Raw genomic sequence first — 13,305 nt, forward strand, 5'->3', positions numbered from 1 at the left:
CCTTATAAAAATCACTCGACAAAAATTAGCATGATTTGTTAGACTTTAAAGTTAGTTTTTCTTTCAGGATTGGAGACCTTTCTATGAAGAAATATCATATAGAGGGATTTATTTTGACATGCCAAATATTAAAACTAAAATCAAAGCATGCCATATTTTATAACCAAATTAATATTGAGACCTTCGCTGGTCTCTTCTGGGTGAGTTTTTCAGTAATAGCTGAGGTCATAGTCGCTCTAGTAGAAGAAAGCCTTTATTCTCTTTACATACCATTTGTGGCCTCCTGCTTTGGCAAGGCATCTTGTTATGTATGTGTATACAGGTTTATCTTCCTAAGAAGGTTACGGGGTGAGGTCGCTGTGTCTCTTTCCTTAGACTCTAACCAATACCAAGTCCCAGTCACCAATATCGTTGATGGTTTTGAGGGGAATGCCTTGACTTTTTCCAGTTAAGATTTTTTCTGACCAGTTAGAACTTACTATTGTCCAGATTATTTAATATTTTTTGTAAAGTAATTTGCACACCAGTGGAATGATATGCAATAACTAATGTACTGCAATGGAAGAATAGAGAATATGGAAGTTTATTTCCTGGGGAGACTCGTGAGAAATGACTAGATTGTAAGTCTTTCAACCAGAAAATAAAGGATTTCAGAAAGATGGGGAAAGTTTGAAGGAAATGATATAGGGTCCACAAATACCTCACATGGTACTAAATGACTCATAAAATGCAGTATTTTTACATATTATGGGAGGGTACTGTGCTTGTACATTTTACCGTTGAGTGTGGTACAGGACTTTGATCTTCAACAATATACAACATTTGTGACATAATAGCTATAACGGGACTATTCAGCTATTTTACAAGGCAATAATCCAGTCCTCTCTCATCAGGACAAACTGTGAGGACAAATCCTTTCAGAACCAGAATTAGTTCCTTGTAGAAGAGTGAGGCTACAATTATCCCTGAAATAGGAGCAGCTGCAGTGTGGCAGCGGCCTGGCGCATGGAATCAAGTGTTTTTCCAATGCAATTAGATGGATTTTTTAATGCAAACTAATATTCTATAAAAAGTCAATTGGAAGGTGAGTAGGTGTGGGATTGCTGAGATGAAAGGAACAATCATTTTGCCTACCCGAGTTAATTTTCCTGCCTTAGTAGGTGCTAGTTGGGTGAAAATGGGTAACTAAAGCTCATATTTTCCTGTGAAGTGGGGCCCGAAAAGGCGGCAAGAGTAATACAAAAGAAAGACAATTCTGGTGTTCTTGTGCACTGTACCTCTTATTTTGAAAAGTATTCACAACTACGCTTTGTTGTTTTTGTTCCCCGGCAACACTTCAGTTTAAAGCTGGAGAAGTCATACTTGGGTGAAAAATATAAATGTAACTTGCAGGACCTACATCCAGAGTGAGACAAAGAGGGATGTGAACTTAGTTTTTACCGTGGAGTTGATTAAAGGATTTGAAAATAAGACCTTTAAGAAAGATGAAAGGACCCATCTAGAGAGAGCAATACTGAGAGGCAGGGAAATATCTTCAAATAGTGTGTACCAAGATTTCTTTCTCAAACATCGGGAAGAACTCCTCCACTGAAGACAGGGCATGAGACACCGGCTGCAGTTCTACTGCATTTAGGATTTAGGCAGACATAAAAATAATTTTCCCCATGTGGTCTTGAACGTGTGGATAACGGAGGGTCGTGGGTTCCCTACAAGACTAATATTAATATCTTGGAAAATTCGTCATTCCCCATACACCCAGTGACGCCTCTCCCCTCCGTGAACTATGACTTCCTTATAGAAGATTGAGTGGGCAGAGAATTGAACTTACCTCTGATTATCTAAAGGGCTTCTATGCTCATAAATTTTGGATAACATAAAGTGAAGATCATCTGGACAATGAACCAAGGAATTTACTTGTAGTCCTTTGAAGTCTTAAAAGGCTTTCTTTTACATTCGGTTTTGCTTCTGGAATATTTTCAAGGAATTTGGCTACAAAGACAGCGAACATCTGATTTTACTGGCAGAATTTAAGATATGACACAACAGGATGAATTGAAACAATAAATTTTTAAGTGTTCGTTAATTTTTAAAGTGTTTGCTACTTTTGTAAAAGGGTACTGTCACATGACCGGGATTGCTTTTAGGAAGATCTCAGAGCCCAAGACGAAGGAAAAGGAATCCTCTAACCTTGCCTTAGCATAGTTTAATGTATAGTCTTCAAGTCACTAATTCAGAAATTACACATTTTGAAGACAGCAAGGGACTCACTCAGGCTCATGGTTGCTGCTGAATTCCCACTCCGTCCGTGGGAAGATTGGTGAGTGAATGTCGTGCTCACTCTCTCCAGGTTGGACATGGAGTTCCTGATTTCTGCCCCAGTTCGGTACTCCTCCTTTCCACTATAATATCCACTTACACAGGACCTTTATTTATCATGCAACTACCTGTCTATCCACATATTACTTTAATGTTTCCATTTCATTCCTAATGGCTTTGGAATATGTCTGTCTAAATTAATGTGTGTGATGCTGAATATAAGCTCCAAGAGGGAAGGGACGGAGTCTCTTTGGATAGCGCTGATTGCTCCCGCATATCATCAGCTCCTTAAAAAGACAACTTGGCATACTTTTATCTTGGTGTCAAAAGGAGTTAATTTAGGACACTGCTGATAGAAGTTTAAAATGCCATCATATATAAACACTTCCATTTCTTTAAGGCAGCTTGGAGTTAGGAGCGTCTCATATTCTCTATATTGCCTGGTCTATATTGTTAGGGTCTAATATCACTTTTAGTTTAAAAAGTCACTATTAATGGCTTTCTGTATGTCAGGCACCGCGTGTAGCAGTATATAATACTTGTTATTGTTGTTCCCCCCTCTTTCTCTCCCACCTTCTCCTCCTTCTCTTGGCTACATCACTTATTTATATTTTCTGTGTGGCCTCTTAAGCATTTGTAAACCCCTGTGATAGAAATTAGGGCATAAATGGAGCAAAGAACATTGAAGCAGAGGGGCAGCGTGAACAGAGTCAGAGAGGCTCTAAAGAAAGGAAAAGTTGGGGAACACCCAGGACACACAATGGGGTATTAGCTGTGCTTTTAAGGGGCCAGGGCAGGGTTACAGGAAGGAGGGAATGAACAGTGAAAACTTTGCACACTTAACAGAAGAGCTAGAACTTATCTTGAAGGGGTTGTAGAGTCTTGCATGTTTCTAATATAGGATATATTTGTATTAAAATGTTTTACAGACAATGGGATTTTCACTGGTTATTTCCACCGTAGGAAGGATTCCATACGCAATTGCAGTTGGTTATTACAGCTGGGGAGACCAGACCCTCCTTTTTCTGAGATGTTGTTAATCTGCCCTTTTAGTAGCTATGGTGCATGCATATACCCAGAGAAATATTAAACTATGCAATGTGACCCCTTGTGATTGACCTATCTTTCCAGCCTCATATTTTCCCAGCCTCACAATCTCCCTTCGCTCAGCCCCAACCTGAGCATCTTAACTTACAGCAAAGACCAAACTGCTCAGACAGGACCACAGCCCCTTGAGCACAGCTCTGATATTTAAAAAGCTCTGAAAACTTGAACTTGTTGCATGATACATTTGGCAGCAAAACCTGGGCTGACCCGAAATTACTTCAGGACAACACTTAATCTGAATTGTTTGATCCCACTCAGTAATGTCGATATGGTTTGCTGCAGAAATTTTACCGTTTGATTGTGGGGTGCTGCCCCAAAATCTGCATGGAAGGTGTTTTACTTTGCCAAAAAGGTGCCAATGCAAAATACCAGAAATGTGTTGGCTTTTATAAAGGGCATTTAAAATTGGGGTAAAAGCTTACTGTTCCAAGGCTGTGAAAAGTCCAACTCATGACACCCAAACAGGTGCTCTCACACCAAAGTCAGCTGCCACGTGGTGAAGCAAGATGGCATGTGATCTCTGCCTGGTATTTGCCTGCCCCTCCAGACTTCCTCTCTCAGGCTCAGCTGCTCCCCCTTTTTCCCAACTTAAGCTGTAAGGTACCAAGCATAAGGCTCATCTCCTCTTGGACTGCCTCTTGTGGGGCTTGTGCTTCAGTAGTCCCTAGTCCTCCCTCACCTGGCATTGGGCTTGTCTCAGCACTTACCTCCTTTCAGCTTAACTGTGGACAAAACTAGTCTTCTCTCACATGGCAGATTAAACATGGCAGTTCCCTTTCTTGGTGTGTCCATCCATGTGAGACTGTTTATATCAGACCCAGCAAAGCAGTGGGGACTCAACCTGAGCCTTGCCTCACTGACGTAGTCCAATCAAAAGCATAAAACAATCTTATCAAGTATTCTAATCAAAGAACCCTCGACTGAATTAATTCACTCAAAGGGTATCACACCCAGAGGGACTGATTAGTTTACAAACATAATCTTTCTGTTTTGGGGATTCATGAAATAATCTCAAACTGCTTCAGAGGGTTTATATAATATACTGTATAACCTTTCAAACTTAACAAAATTTTGTGAATTTAAAAATACCTCTGGTCTGTAGAATCTCGGACAAAGGATTAAGGGCCTGTACTTGTAGTGACCTAAACGCATCGTGATTTTTTTGGAAGCAACTCTTTTGAGGAAAAACTTACCTATAATAAAATTCCCTGATGTTAAATGCACATTTGATGAGTTTTGAGAAACGTGTATATTTGTGAACCACCACTACCATCATGACATAGAACATCGTCTTCAATTAAAAAACTTCCCTTGTGCCCTTCTGCAGTCAATCCTTTCCCACAACCCTCAGCCCCCGGAAACCACCGACCTAATTTTTGTCACCATAGTTTTGCTTTCTTCAAAATGTCACATAAATGGAATCATTCAGTATGGGGTCTTTTGTGTCTGGTTTCTTTCCCTTAGCATAATGCTTCTGAAAATTATCCATGCTATGTTGCATCTTTCAGAAGTTTGTTCTCTTATATTGTTGTATTGTATTCCATTATGGACATAAAACACTCTGGTTTATCCATTCACTGGTTGATGGACAGGTGGGTTCTTCCCAGCTTTCAGCTATTTTGAAATAAAGCTGTTATGAAGATCCCAGTACAAGGGTTTGTATGGACATGTGTGTTCACATCTTTTGGCTGGGAATCTAGGGATATGGCTGCTGGATTATATGGGAAATGCATGTTTAAATTTGTAAGACACTATCAAACTGATTTCCGAAGTTACTCTGTCATTTTCTTCTTATCAGAATTGTATGTGTGTTTGGTTCATCCAAATCCAGGCCAGCACTTGGCATTATTAATCTTTAAGAATTTATCCATCCTGGTGGGTTAGTAGTGATAGCTCCTTTAGTATTAGCCATCCCAGTAGGTTATGATCATATTTCATTAATTTACATTTCCTTAAAGATGTTGACCGTTTAGTCATATGCTCATTTGTCATTAGTTTATCTTCTTTGGTAAGGTTTTTTAAAAAATATTTTACCCATTTTAAGTGATTTGTTTGTTCATTTATTGATTTGTTAAGCATTCTCTATTTATTCTGGATTTATCAGAATCTACAGGAAAAAAAGCTAGTAGAAATAATAAGTGAGTTTAGAAAGGTTGTGGGATAAAGGTCAATTTGCAAAAATAATTATCTTTCTATGCACTGCCAACAAACAATTGAAAAATTAAAAATACCACTTATAATAGCATCAAAATATGAAACACTTAGGCACAACTACAAAAAGTATATGCACATCTGTGCACTAAAACATATGAAACAATGCTGAGAGATACTAAAGAAGACCTAAATAAATCCTAGCAATATATTTTTTTGTTGAAAATGACAAGCATATTCTAAAATTTTTACAGAAATGCAAAGGACCAAAACAATTATGAAAAACAATAAGTTTGGAAGAATTACAGTGCCTGCTTTTGTTTTGCCTTTTTTGTCTTTATTTTTTTAATGTTACATTAAAAAAATATGAGGTCCCTATATACCCCCTACCCCCATCACCCCACTCCTTCCCCCATAACAACAGCCTCCTCCATCATCATGAGACATTCATTGCATTTGGTGAATACATCTCTGAGAACCATTGTACCTCATGGTCAATGGTCCACACCATAGCCCACACTCTCCCACAGTCCACCCAGTGGGCCATGGGAGGACATACAATGTCTGGTAACTGTCCCCGCAACACCACCCAGGACAACTCCAAGTCCCGAAAACACCCCCACATCACATCTCTTCCTCCCACTCCCTACCCCCAGCAGCCACCATGGCCACTTTTTCCACACCAATGCCACATTTTCTTCAATTACTAATCACACTAGTTCATGAATAGAATATCAGTAAGTCCACTCTAATCCATACTCTATTCCTCCATCCTGTGGACCCTAGAATGGTTGTGCCCACTCCACATCTATATCAAGGGGGGCTTAGATTCCACATGGATGCTGGATGCAATTTTCCTGCTTTCAGTTGTAGGCACTCTTGGCTCCCTGCTGGGGTGGTTGACCTTCTTCACCTCCAGGTTAGCTGAGTGGGGTGAGTCCAATAAACCAGAGTGTAGGAGTTGCAAGTCTGTTGAGGCTCAAGGCCTGGCTATCACATGGTCAGTCCAGAGATTCAGGTCCCCTGGGTATACACTAAACCCCAGCACCAACTACAGATCCGGTAAAAGTAACAGGAGAGGCTTGTGAACAAAAGATGGAGCTGGACTCAGATGTGTTCTTTGTACACTACTTGCTTTTAAGACTTACTCTAAATCTCCATTAATCAAGACCATGTCGTATTGGCAGAAGGATAGATCTATAGATCGGTTGAAGAGAATAGAAAGTCTGTATTTAAACTCACATGCACACAGCTTTATCTACCCATATGTTCTGCAGGCACTCAAATTCAGCATATATAAATATAGTTTTGGTAAATACAATTCATATATAAATCATTTCCTACTGGAATACATATCTCATTTAATAATACTATTCGACACCCCTCTGTGCTAAATATAAACATTGGACTCATTCTAACTTCCACTCACCTCCCATACACATCTGTCCTCTGTTCCCTTCTTAGTCATGGCCTTCCTCACTTCCCATTTCTCATCTGGGGTACTGCTGCAGCCTCCCATTGGTCTCCTTGCATCTATGTGCTCACGATAGCACCCAAAAGGCCTGTTCTGAGCACACCACTGCCCTGCGTAAACAGCTTTCTGGTACCCAAACACCCCAACCACTTGCTCCCCTGCCAATAGCCTCATGAGCGTTCCTCCGTTTCAAGTACTTGCATCTCCCATTCCCACTGCCTAGTAAAAGCATCCTTAAAGCCCCATATACACATGACAATTCCTATTACCTTCAAGATCCAAATCTAATATTATTTCAGAAAGCCTTAAACAAACCCTAACACTCCCCACCCCCACTGTGTAGTCCTTTATTACTGTGTTGCACTGATTTGTTTAGAAGCTCTTCTTTTCCATTCTAGATAATGCCTCCGTCATCTTTGTATCCACAACATCTGGTGTGGAAATGCATACAAAAGCTAGTTTTGAAAGGGGAAGTATTTTCTGGCTTGGATGTGACCAGCTTCTATTAGGTGTTATTTGGGGAAGTGTCATATTTTATGGTAAATACAGTAGTATATAAAAAAAGATCGGGCCACTTCCTTAGCAGTGGTTTCTCTCTCCCTCGGAGAACACCAGAATGAGTTTTTCATAAAATGATTGAAAAGGTACACTGAATCTTCAATTTAATTATTTCAGTTCCCGCAGAAAGGTCTTTCACAGAGGATGCCGCTTGGTGCCATGTGATAAAGTTCCCACACATTCTTAAAAGTTGTAAATTAATTTACAAATTTCCATTCAGAGTTTAATCTGCTATTTTCACATAAGAAAACTCATAAGGTTGTTTCCTACTGATTTAGTATCTTTGCATCTGGAGTTTAGGCCAGTGTTTAATCACTTTCTAGAAACTTCCAGAGGTGCCTGGTACATATCAGTGAATGTTGCCCCTGTTTGTTGCCTTCGGTGTTAAACAGGGGACTCGGTAACCCAGTATTCCAGACCTCAGCTTGTATTTATAGCCTTTTTTCCCCCAATGTTTGAGTTTCCACCAGAGCAGATCACGTCATATTCTTTTAACACACCGTGGCTTTTTCTGGCTTCTATGTGCTGTTCATGGCAGCGCCCGCCACTTCCTTCCCTGTCCTTCTGTGTGATCATAACCCTCTTGGTTTTAATCTCAACTGCTGCTGCCTTCTGGCAACCCCTCCTGGTACCTCCAACTGGTAACTCCACCCTCCATCCACCTATCATTCCCAGGAGCATTTCTTGGTGACTTTATATATACATATATATATATATTTTAATTATTTTATTTATTTATTTCTCCCCACTCCCTCATTGTTTGCATGGTGCTGTATCTGTTTGTTGTGTGCTGGTCTTTTTTTTTTTTTAAGGAGGCCCCGGGAACTGAATTTGGGGCCTCCCTGTGGGAGGCAGGTGCCTAATCACTTGAGGCACCTCCCTGCTTTGTTGTGTCTCCCATTATGTTTTCCTCCATGTGTCTCTTGTTGCATCAACTCACCATGCCAGCTTGCTGTCTTGCTTGTATTTAGGAGGCATTAGGAACCGAACTCAGACCTCCCATGTGGTAGGCGGGAGCTCAGTCACTTAAGCCACATTGGCTTCCCCCTTCGTGACTTTTTTTTTCAAAAGAAAGGTCACTTTATTTATTTATTTTTCCTTCCACTCCCCCCTCCCCCTCCCCTGCCCTGCTGTTTTTGCCATCTGTGTCCATTTGCTGTGCGATCTTCTCTATCTATTTCTCTTTTTGTCTTCTCTTTGTGTCTTTCTCCTCTAGGATTCACTGGGATTTGATCCTGGGGACCACTGACATGGAGAGAGGTTCCCTGGCACTTGCGCCACCTCAGTTCCTGGTCACTGCTGTGCTTCATCTTGACTCTCCCCTTCGTCTCTCTTTTGTTGCATCATCATCTTGCTGCGTGACTCATTTGTGCAGGCACTGGTTCACTGCAGGAGCACTCTGCTTGCTGCGTGGGCACTCGGCTTCTCACATGTGCACTGGCTCACCACTTAGGCACTCAGCGGGCATTCGCGCGGGTAGAGGCTCACTGCGCGGGCACTGGCTCACCACATGGGCACTTGGCTCGCGATGTGGCCACCCACATGGGCACTTGATTGCTGCTCGGGCACTTGGCTCACCATGTGGGCACTTGGCTCACTACGTGGGCACTCAGTTCACCATGTGGGCACTGGCTTACCGCACAGGCATGCTTTCGCTTCTTCTTTATCACCAGGAGTTCCCAGGGATCAAACCCAGGTCCTCCCATGTGGTAGGGGAGGCCTTATCACTTGAGCTACATCTACTTCCCCTGGTGACTTTTTTTTTTTGAAGATTTGTTTATTTATTTCTCTCCCCTTCCCCCCCTCCCCCCCCCCCCCAGCTGTCTGCTCTCTCTGTCCATTTGCTGCACGTTCTTCTGCGGGAATCTGTGTCTGTTTTTGTTGCATCATCTTGCTGTGTCAGCTCTCCGTGTGTGCAGCGCCACCCTGGGCAGGCTGCACTTTCTTTCGTGCTGGGCAGCTCTCCTTACGGGGTGCACTCCTTGCGCGTGGGGCTCCTCTACGTGGGGGACAACTCTGCATGGCACGGCACTCCTTGCGCGCATCAGCACTGCGTGTGGGCCAGCTCATCACATGGGTCAGGAGGCCCGGGGTTTGAACCTTGCACCTCCCATGTGGTATCCACTTCCCACTTGGTGACTTTTTAATGGGACTTCACATATTTCACCTTTTACTGCAGTTTTAAGTGTTTTATCCTAGCTCCCTTCATGTTGAGATAAATTCTGGGGGAAATAAAGCCATGTCCTGTTCATCTCTGAGGCCCCTGCAATGCCAAGCACAACTTCTTGAACACAGTGAGTACTTAATAATTATTTGTCTAATTGAATTCAGTCAAATAAATTCAAACAGTTTTTTCTTCACTATGTGTTGTGAAAATAATTATAAGATCATGACAATAGTGAGTGGGAGAGCCAGGATTTGAATGGACTTTGTTATACTTCGAGCCCTTATACTTTGTTGACTCCTCAACAGACTATATATTGCATGGATGTTGGTCCAGATATCTAATTTAGCTCTAATCACAACAAATAAAAATTTCTCTGATGAAAGTAATCATTTTCTCCCTAATAGTATGGGAAAATAAATGTGTTTTTATTCTTTCTGTGGCATTGTTTCCAAAGAGAAGGAAACTATTGAAGAACATTCCTTTAATATTTATTACAACCTTATCACCTACTGTCTATTTTAATTCTTTCAGGATGCATAGCTATAGATGTGTAGACGTGTAGATATGAATCTCACTACGTACTGTGGTATGGACTGGCCACTATTTGAAGATCTGGTCTAAAGATTCCTTGAACACTGTTCAATAGCTCAGAGGTGGTAAAGTTGTATTTAAAACCAAGAATGTGGGATTTGTATTAATCCTGGACTTATCCCAGGCCTGTGGGCTTCACCAAACAGGAAGAAGGGAAGGCGCTACAAAACATCTTCTTAATCTCATTGTTTGGATTTGAAAATTCAATAAAGGAGACTAAAAAATAACCTTATCTTAATCTCTCCCCACATAAAGTAACCACTTGTTCTAATTGAAAGCGTTATTTAATTCATTTTTAGAACGTGAGAAAGAACTGACAGAAGCAATAGGCACTGAATACCCCTTCTGAATTTTGAGACACCTTTGAATTTGGCTGGGGTTTCTCTGGGGGAAAGAAAGAGGAGAAAGTCTCCTTTGCAATGCCCTTTCAGAGCAGTGTCAAAATTCTCCTGAATTAACTGAAATCCTTCCATCTTTGTAGTTGAGTTTATTTTCTTTATGTGCCAACTCAACGTGCAGTTCTCCCTCGTCTCCTTTACAGAGAACTCTCTTTCAGCTCAGCAGCCCTCTGTTAAGAATATCTTAAGTAGGTTTTCATGTCTTTCTTCCTTTCTTTTTTACTTTACAGACCAGTGTACGGTTTCTTTTATAGAACATTTGGAGATTTTGAGGTCTGGCAGGAAACAAAGACTACAAATCACATTAAATAATATGCTTTGCCAAGTGATCAGACAGAAAGAGGATTGTAGAGAAATGAAATCTATCGGCCACGTTGGCGTCTGATCTGCGGCGCTTTGTCTGTTGCTGTCTAAGTGGTCCAAGCCAGCGTCAGGGAGCATGGGCCCTGGGACTGGTGGGAGGCACCTCGGTCTTGCTCTTCAGCCTGAGAAAGATCTCAGACCCTCTTGCACCCAGACCATGTCAGCAAACACATTTGCCCTTGCAAATAAAGGCCCGTCTATACCTGGAAAATTCGATCAACTTGCAAGAATATTTTGAGGAAAACTTTATCCCCCAGTCCCTTTTTAAAAAAAATATGGTACCATTTGGCTTTGCTCTCCTTACGCTGAAACTGCCCCAATTCAAGCAACACTTTCCACCAAGGCAGTGGAAAAAGTGCTTCTATACCCATGGCTGGAGCGTGTGTTGCCCAGGGGAGGAGAGGATGGTTTGGGGATGAAGAGCTAGATTCTGGGATCCACCCAGCCTGGGTTCAAGCACAAGTTCTCCTGCTTGCCAGGGAGTGGGAATTTAATGGAGCCTCAGTTTCCCCATCTATGCCACAGGCTCGTTAACAAGAGTACAACACATCCCTTATGGTAGGGAGACTCACAAACACTAGAAAACAATGATTATTGAGCACTAACTGCAGGCACTGGCGTAAGCTCCTCATGCACATGTTCCTAGTTAATTTTTCACCCCACAAGGTTAAACTCTATTATTAACCCCAGTTCATGGAGAAGAACTTGAGGTCCATCGAGGGAAAGGAGCAAAATCCCCCAGGAGGTAAGAACAGGCTGGGACTGCAGCCCGGAAGGCGGCTTCTCTTTTCACGCTGTAAAACTGCTTTGTCACAGGCCTGGCCCAAGTGACTCACGGTGCTTTCAAATCACACACACGTGGGCCATGTGTTGAGTGGCATCCCCCAGGATTGGCGAGGCTACCATGTTCACTGCCAGCCTGTGCGGGGCTGTCCTTAGGGCACACACCCTTTGGGAGAAAGTGGGAGCTCCAGAGGGCTCTGCCACTTCCCTGTGGCAAGCTTCTCTTGGGAAGCTGAAGGGCGGATCAAATTTCTTGCCCTTCTTCTCTTGTCTAAAACTTCTGCACCTCACTCCCCCCCGTACTGTCCTTACACATCATTAGCCAAGCAAATCAAGGAATCAGCCTGAGGCTGGACTATTTAAGACCCTGTGGGCTGGGAGTCTGCACAAAACAAGTCATGGGTGTGCTAGACATGGTTTTTGGGGGCTCATCTCGTATTTCAGAACTCTCCAGGAATACTGCTCGCTTTGCGAAGTCTTTCTTTACCTCCTTGTCCCAGGCTGAGTGTTTGCTCTTCTACAGTTTCTTCCATATGCTGCTCTGTATTAGATGTATTCGTGTACCCTTCTCAAACAGTCAAGAAACTCTAGCCTTCTCACGGACAGGGATTCTGATTCACTTGTCGTGGAATCCCTGCACCATCTAAAAAAGTGTCTTACAAATAAAAGCTCATTAAGAAAGAGAAACGGGAAGCAGATTTGGCTTAAGCAGTTGAGTTCCTGCCTAACATGGCAGATCCCAGATTGGGTTCCTGGTGCCTCTTGGAGATGATGAGCAAGAGAGTGAGCAGACACAATGGGCTGGCACAGCAAGGAAATGCAACAGGGAGACACAAAGAGGAAACACAATGAGAGACACAACAAAGCAGGCAGTAGAGGTGACTCAGGCCATTGGGCACCTCTTTCCCACATGGGAGGTCCCAGGTTTGGATCCTGGTGCCTCCTAAAGAGAAGACAAGCAGACACAGAAAGCACACAGTGAGCTCAAATAACAAGAGGGAGGGCAGGAATAAATAAATAAAAATAAATCTAAAAAAAAAAAGAAAGAAACATGTAAAGCTTCCATAAACCAAGCCACAAAACAAATGACAGGATAGGAGAAAATATTTGCAATTTATATAACAAGTGTTGTTATCCATAGCCTACAAATAATTGTATAAAAAGAAAAGGGCAAAAATAATTAAAAGATAGATTAAGGGTATGAAGAGTCAATTTATAGAAAGGGAAATACAAATAAGAAATTAGTTGGTAGTATCTAAAATTATTCTAATCCTTACTAGAAATTGGGAAAATGAAAATCCCAACAGAAGAATCATGTTTTTAAATACACAGGCAAAAAGTTTAAAATATTTAATTCCACTCCCCCAAAAAGAGGGGGAATATTCATTTAAAATGGC

At 41.9% G+C, this 13,305-nt stretch overlaps 1 long non-coding RNA gene across 1 annotated transcript in view; it reads left to right on the top strand.

The window, feature by feature from the left end:
• Positions 1-9,820: 9,820 nt before the first annotated feature.
• LOC131273249 (uncharacterized) overlaps positions 9,821-13,305 on the top strand; it is an 84,638-nt gene continuing 81,153 nt past the window's right edge. Inside the window, exon 1 of the long non-coding RNA XR_009180397.2 lies at positions 9,821-9,900. This is a non-coding gene — a long non-coding RNA (uncharacterized lncRNA). The remainder of the gene's footprint in view (positions 9,901-13,305) is intronic.

This window comes from Dasypus novemcinctus, chromosome 14 (genome assembly GCF_030445035.2).
Source record: "Dasypus novemcinctus isolate mDasNov1 chromosome 14, mDasNov1.1.hap2, whole genome shotgun sequence".
Classification (NCBI taxonomy): Eukaryota; Metazoa; Chordata; class Mammalia; order Cingulata; family Dasypodidae; genus Dasypus; species Dasypus novemcinctus.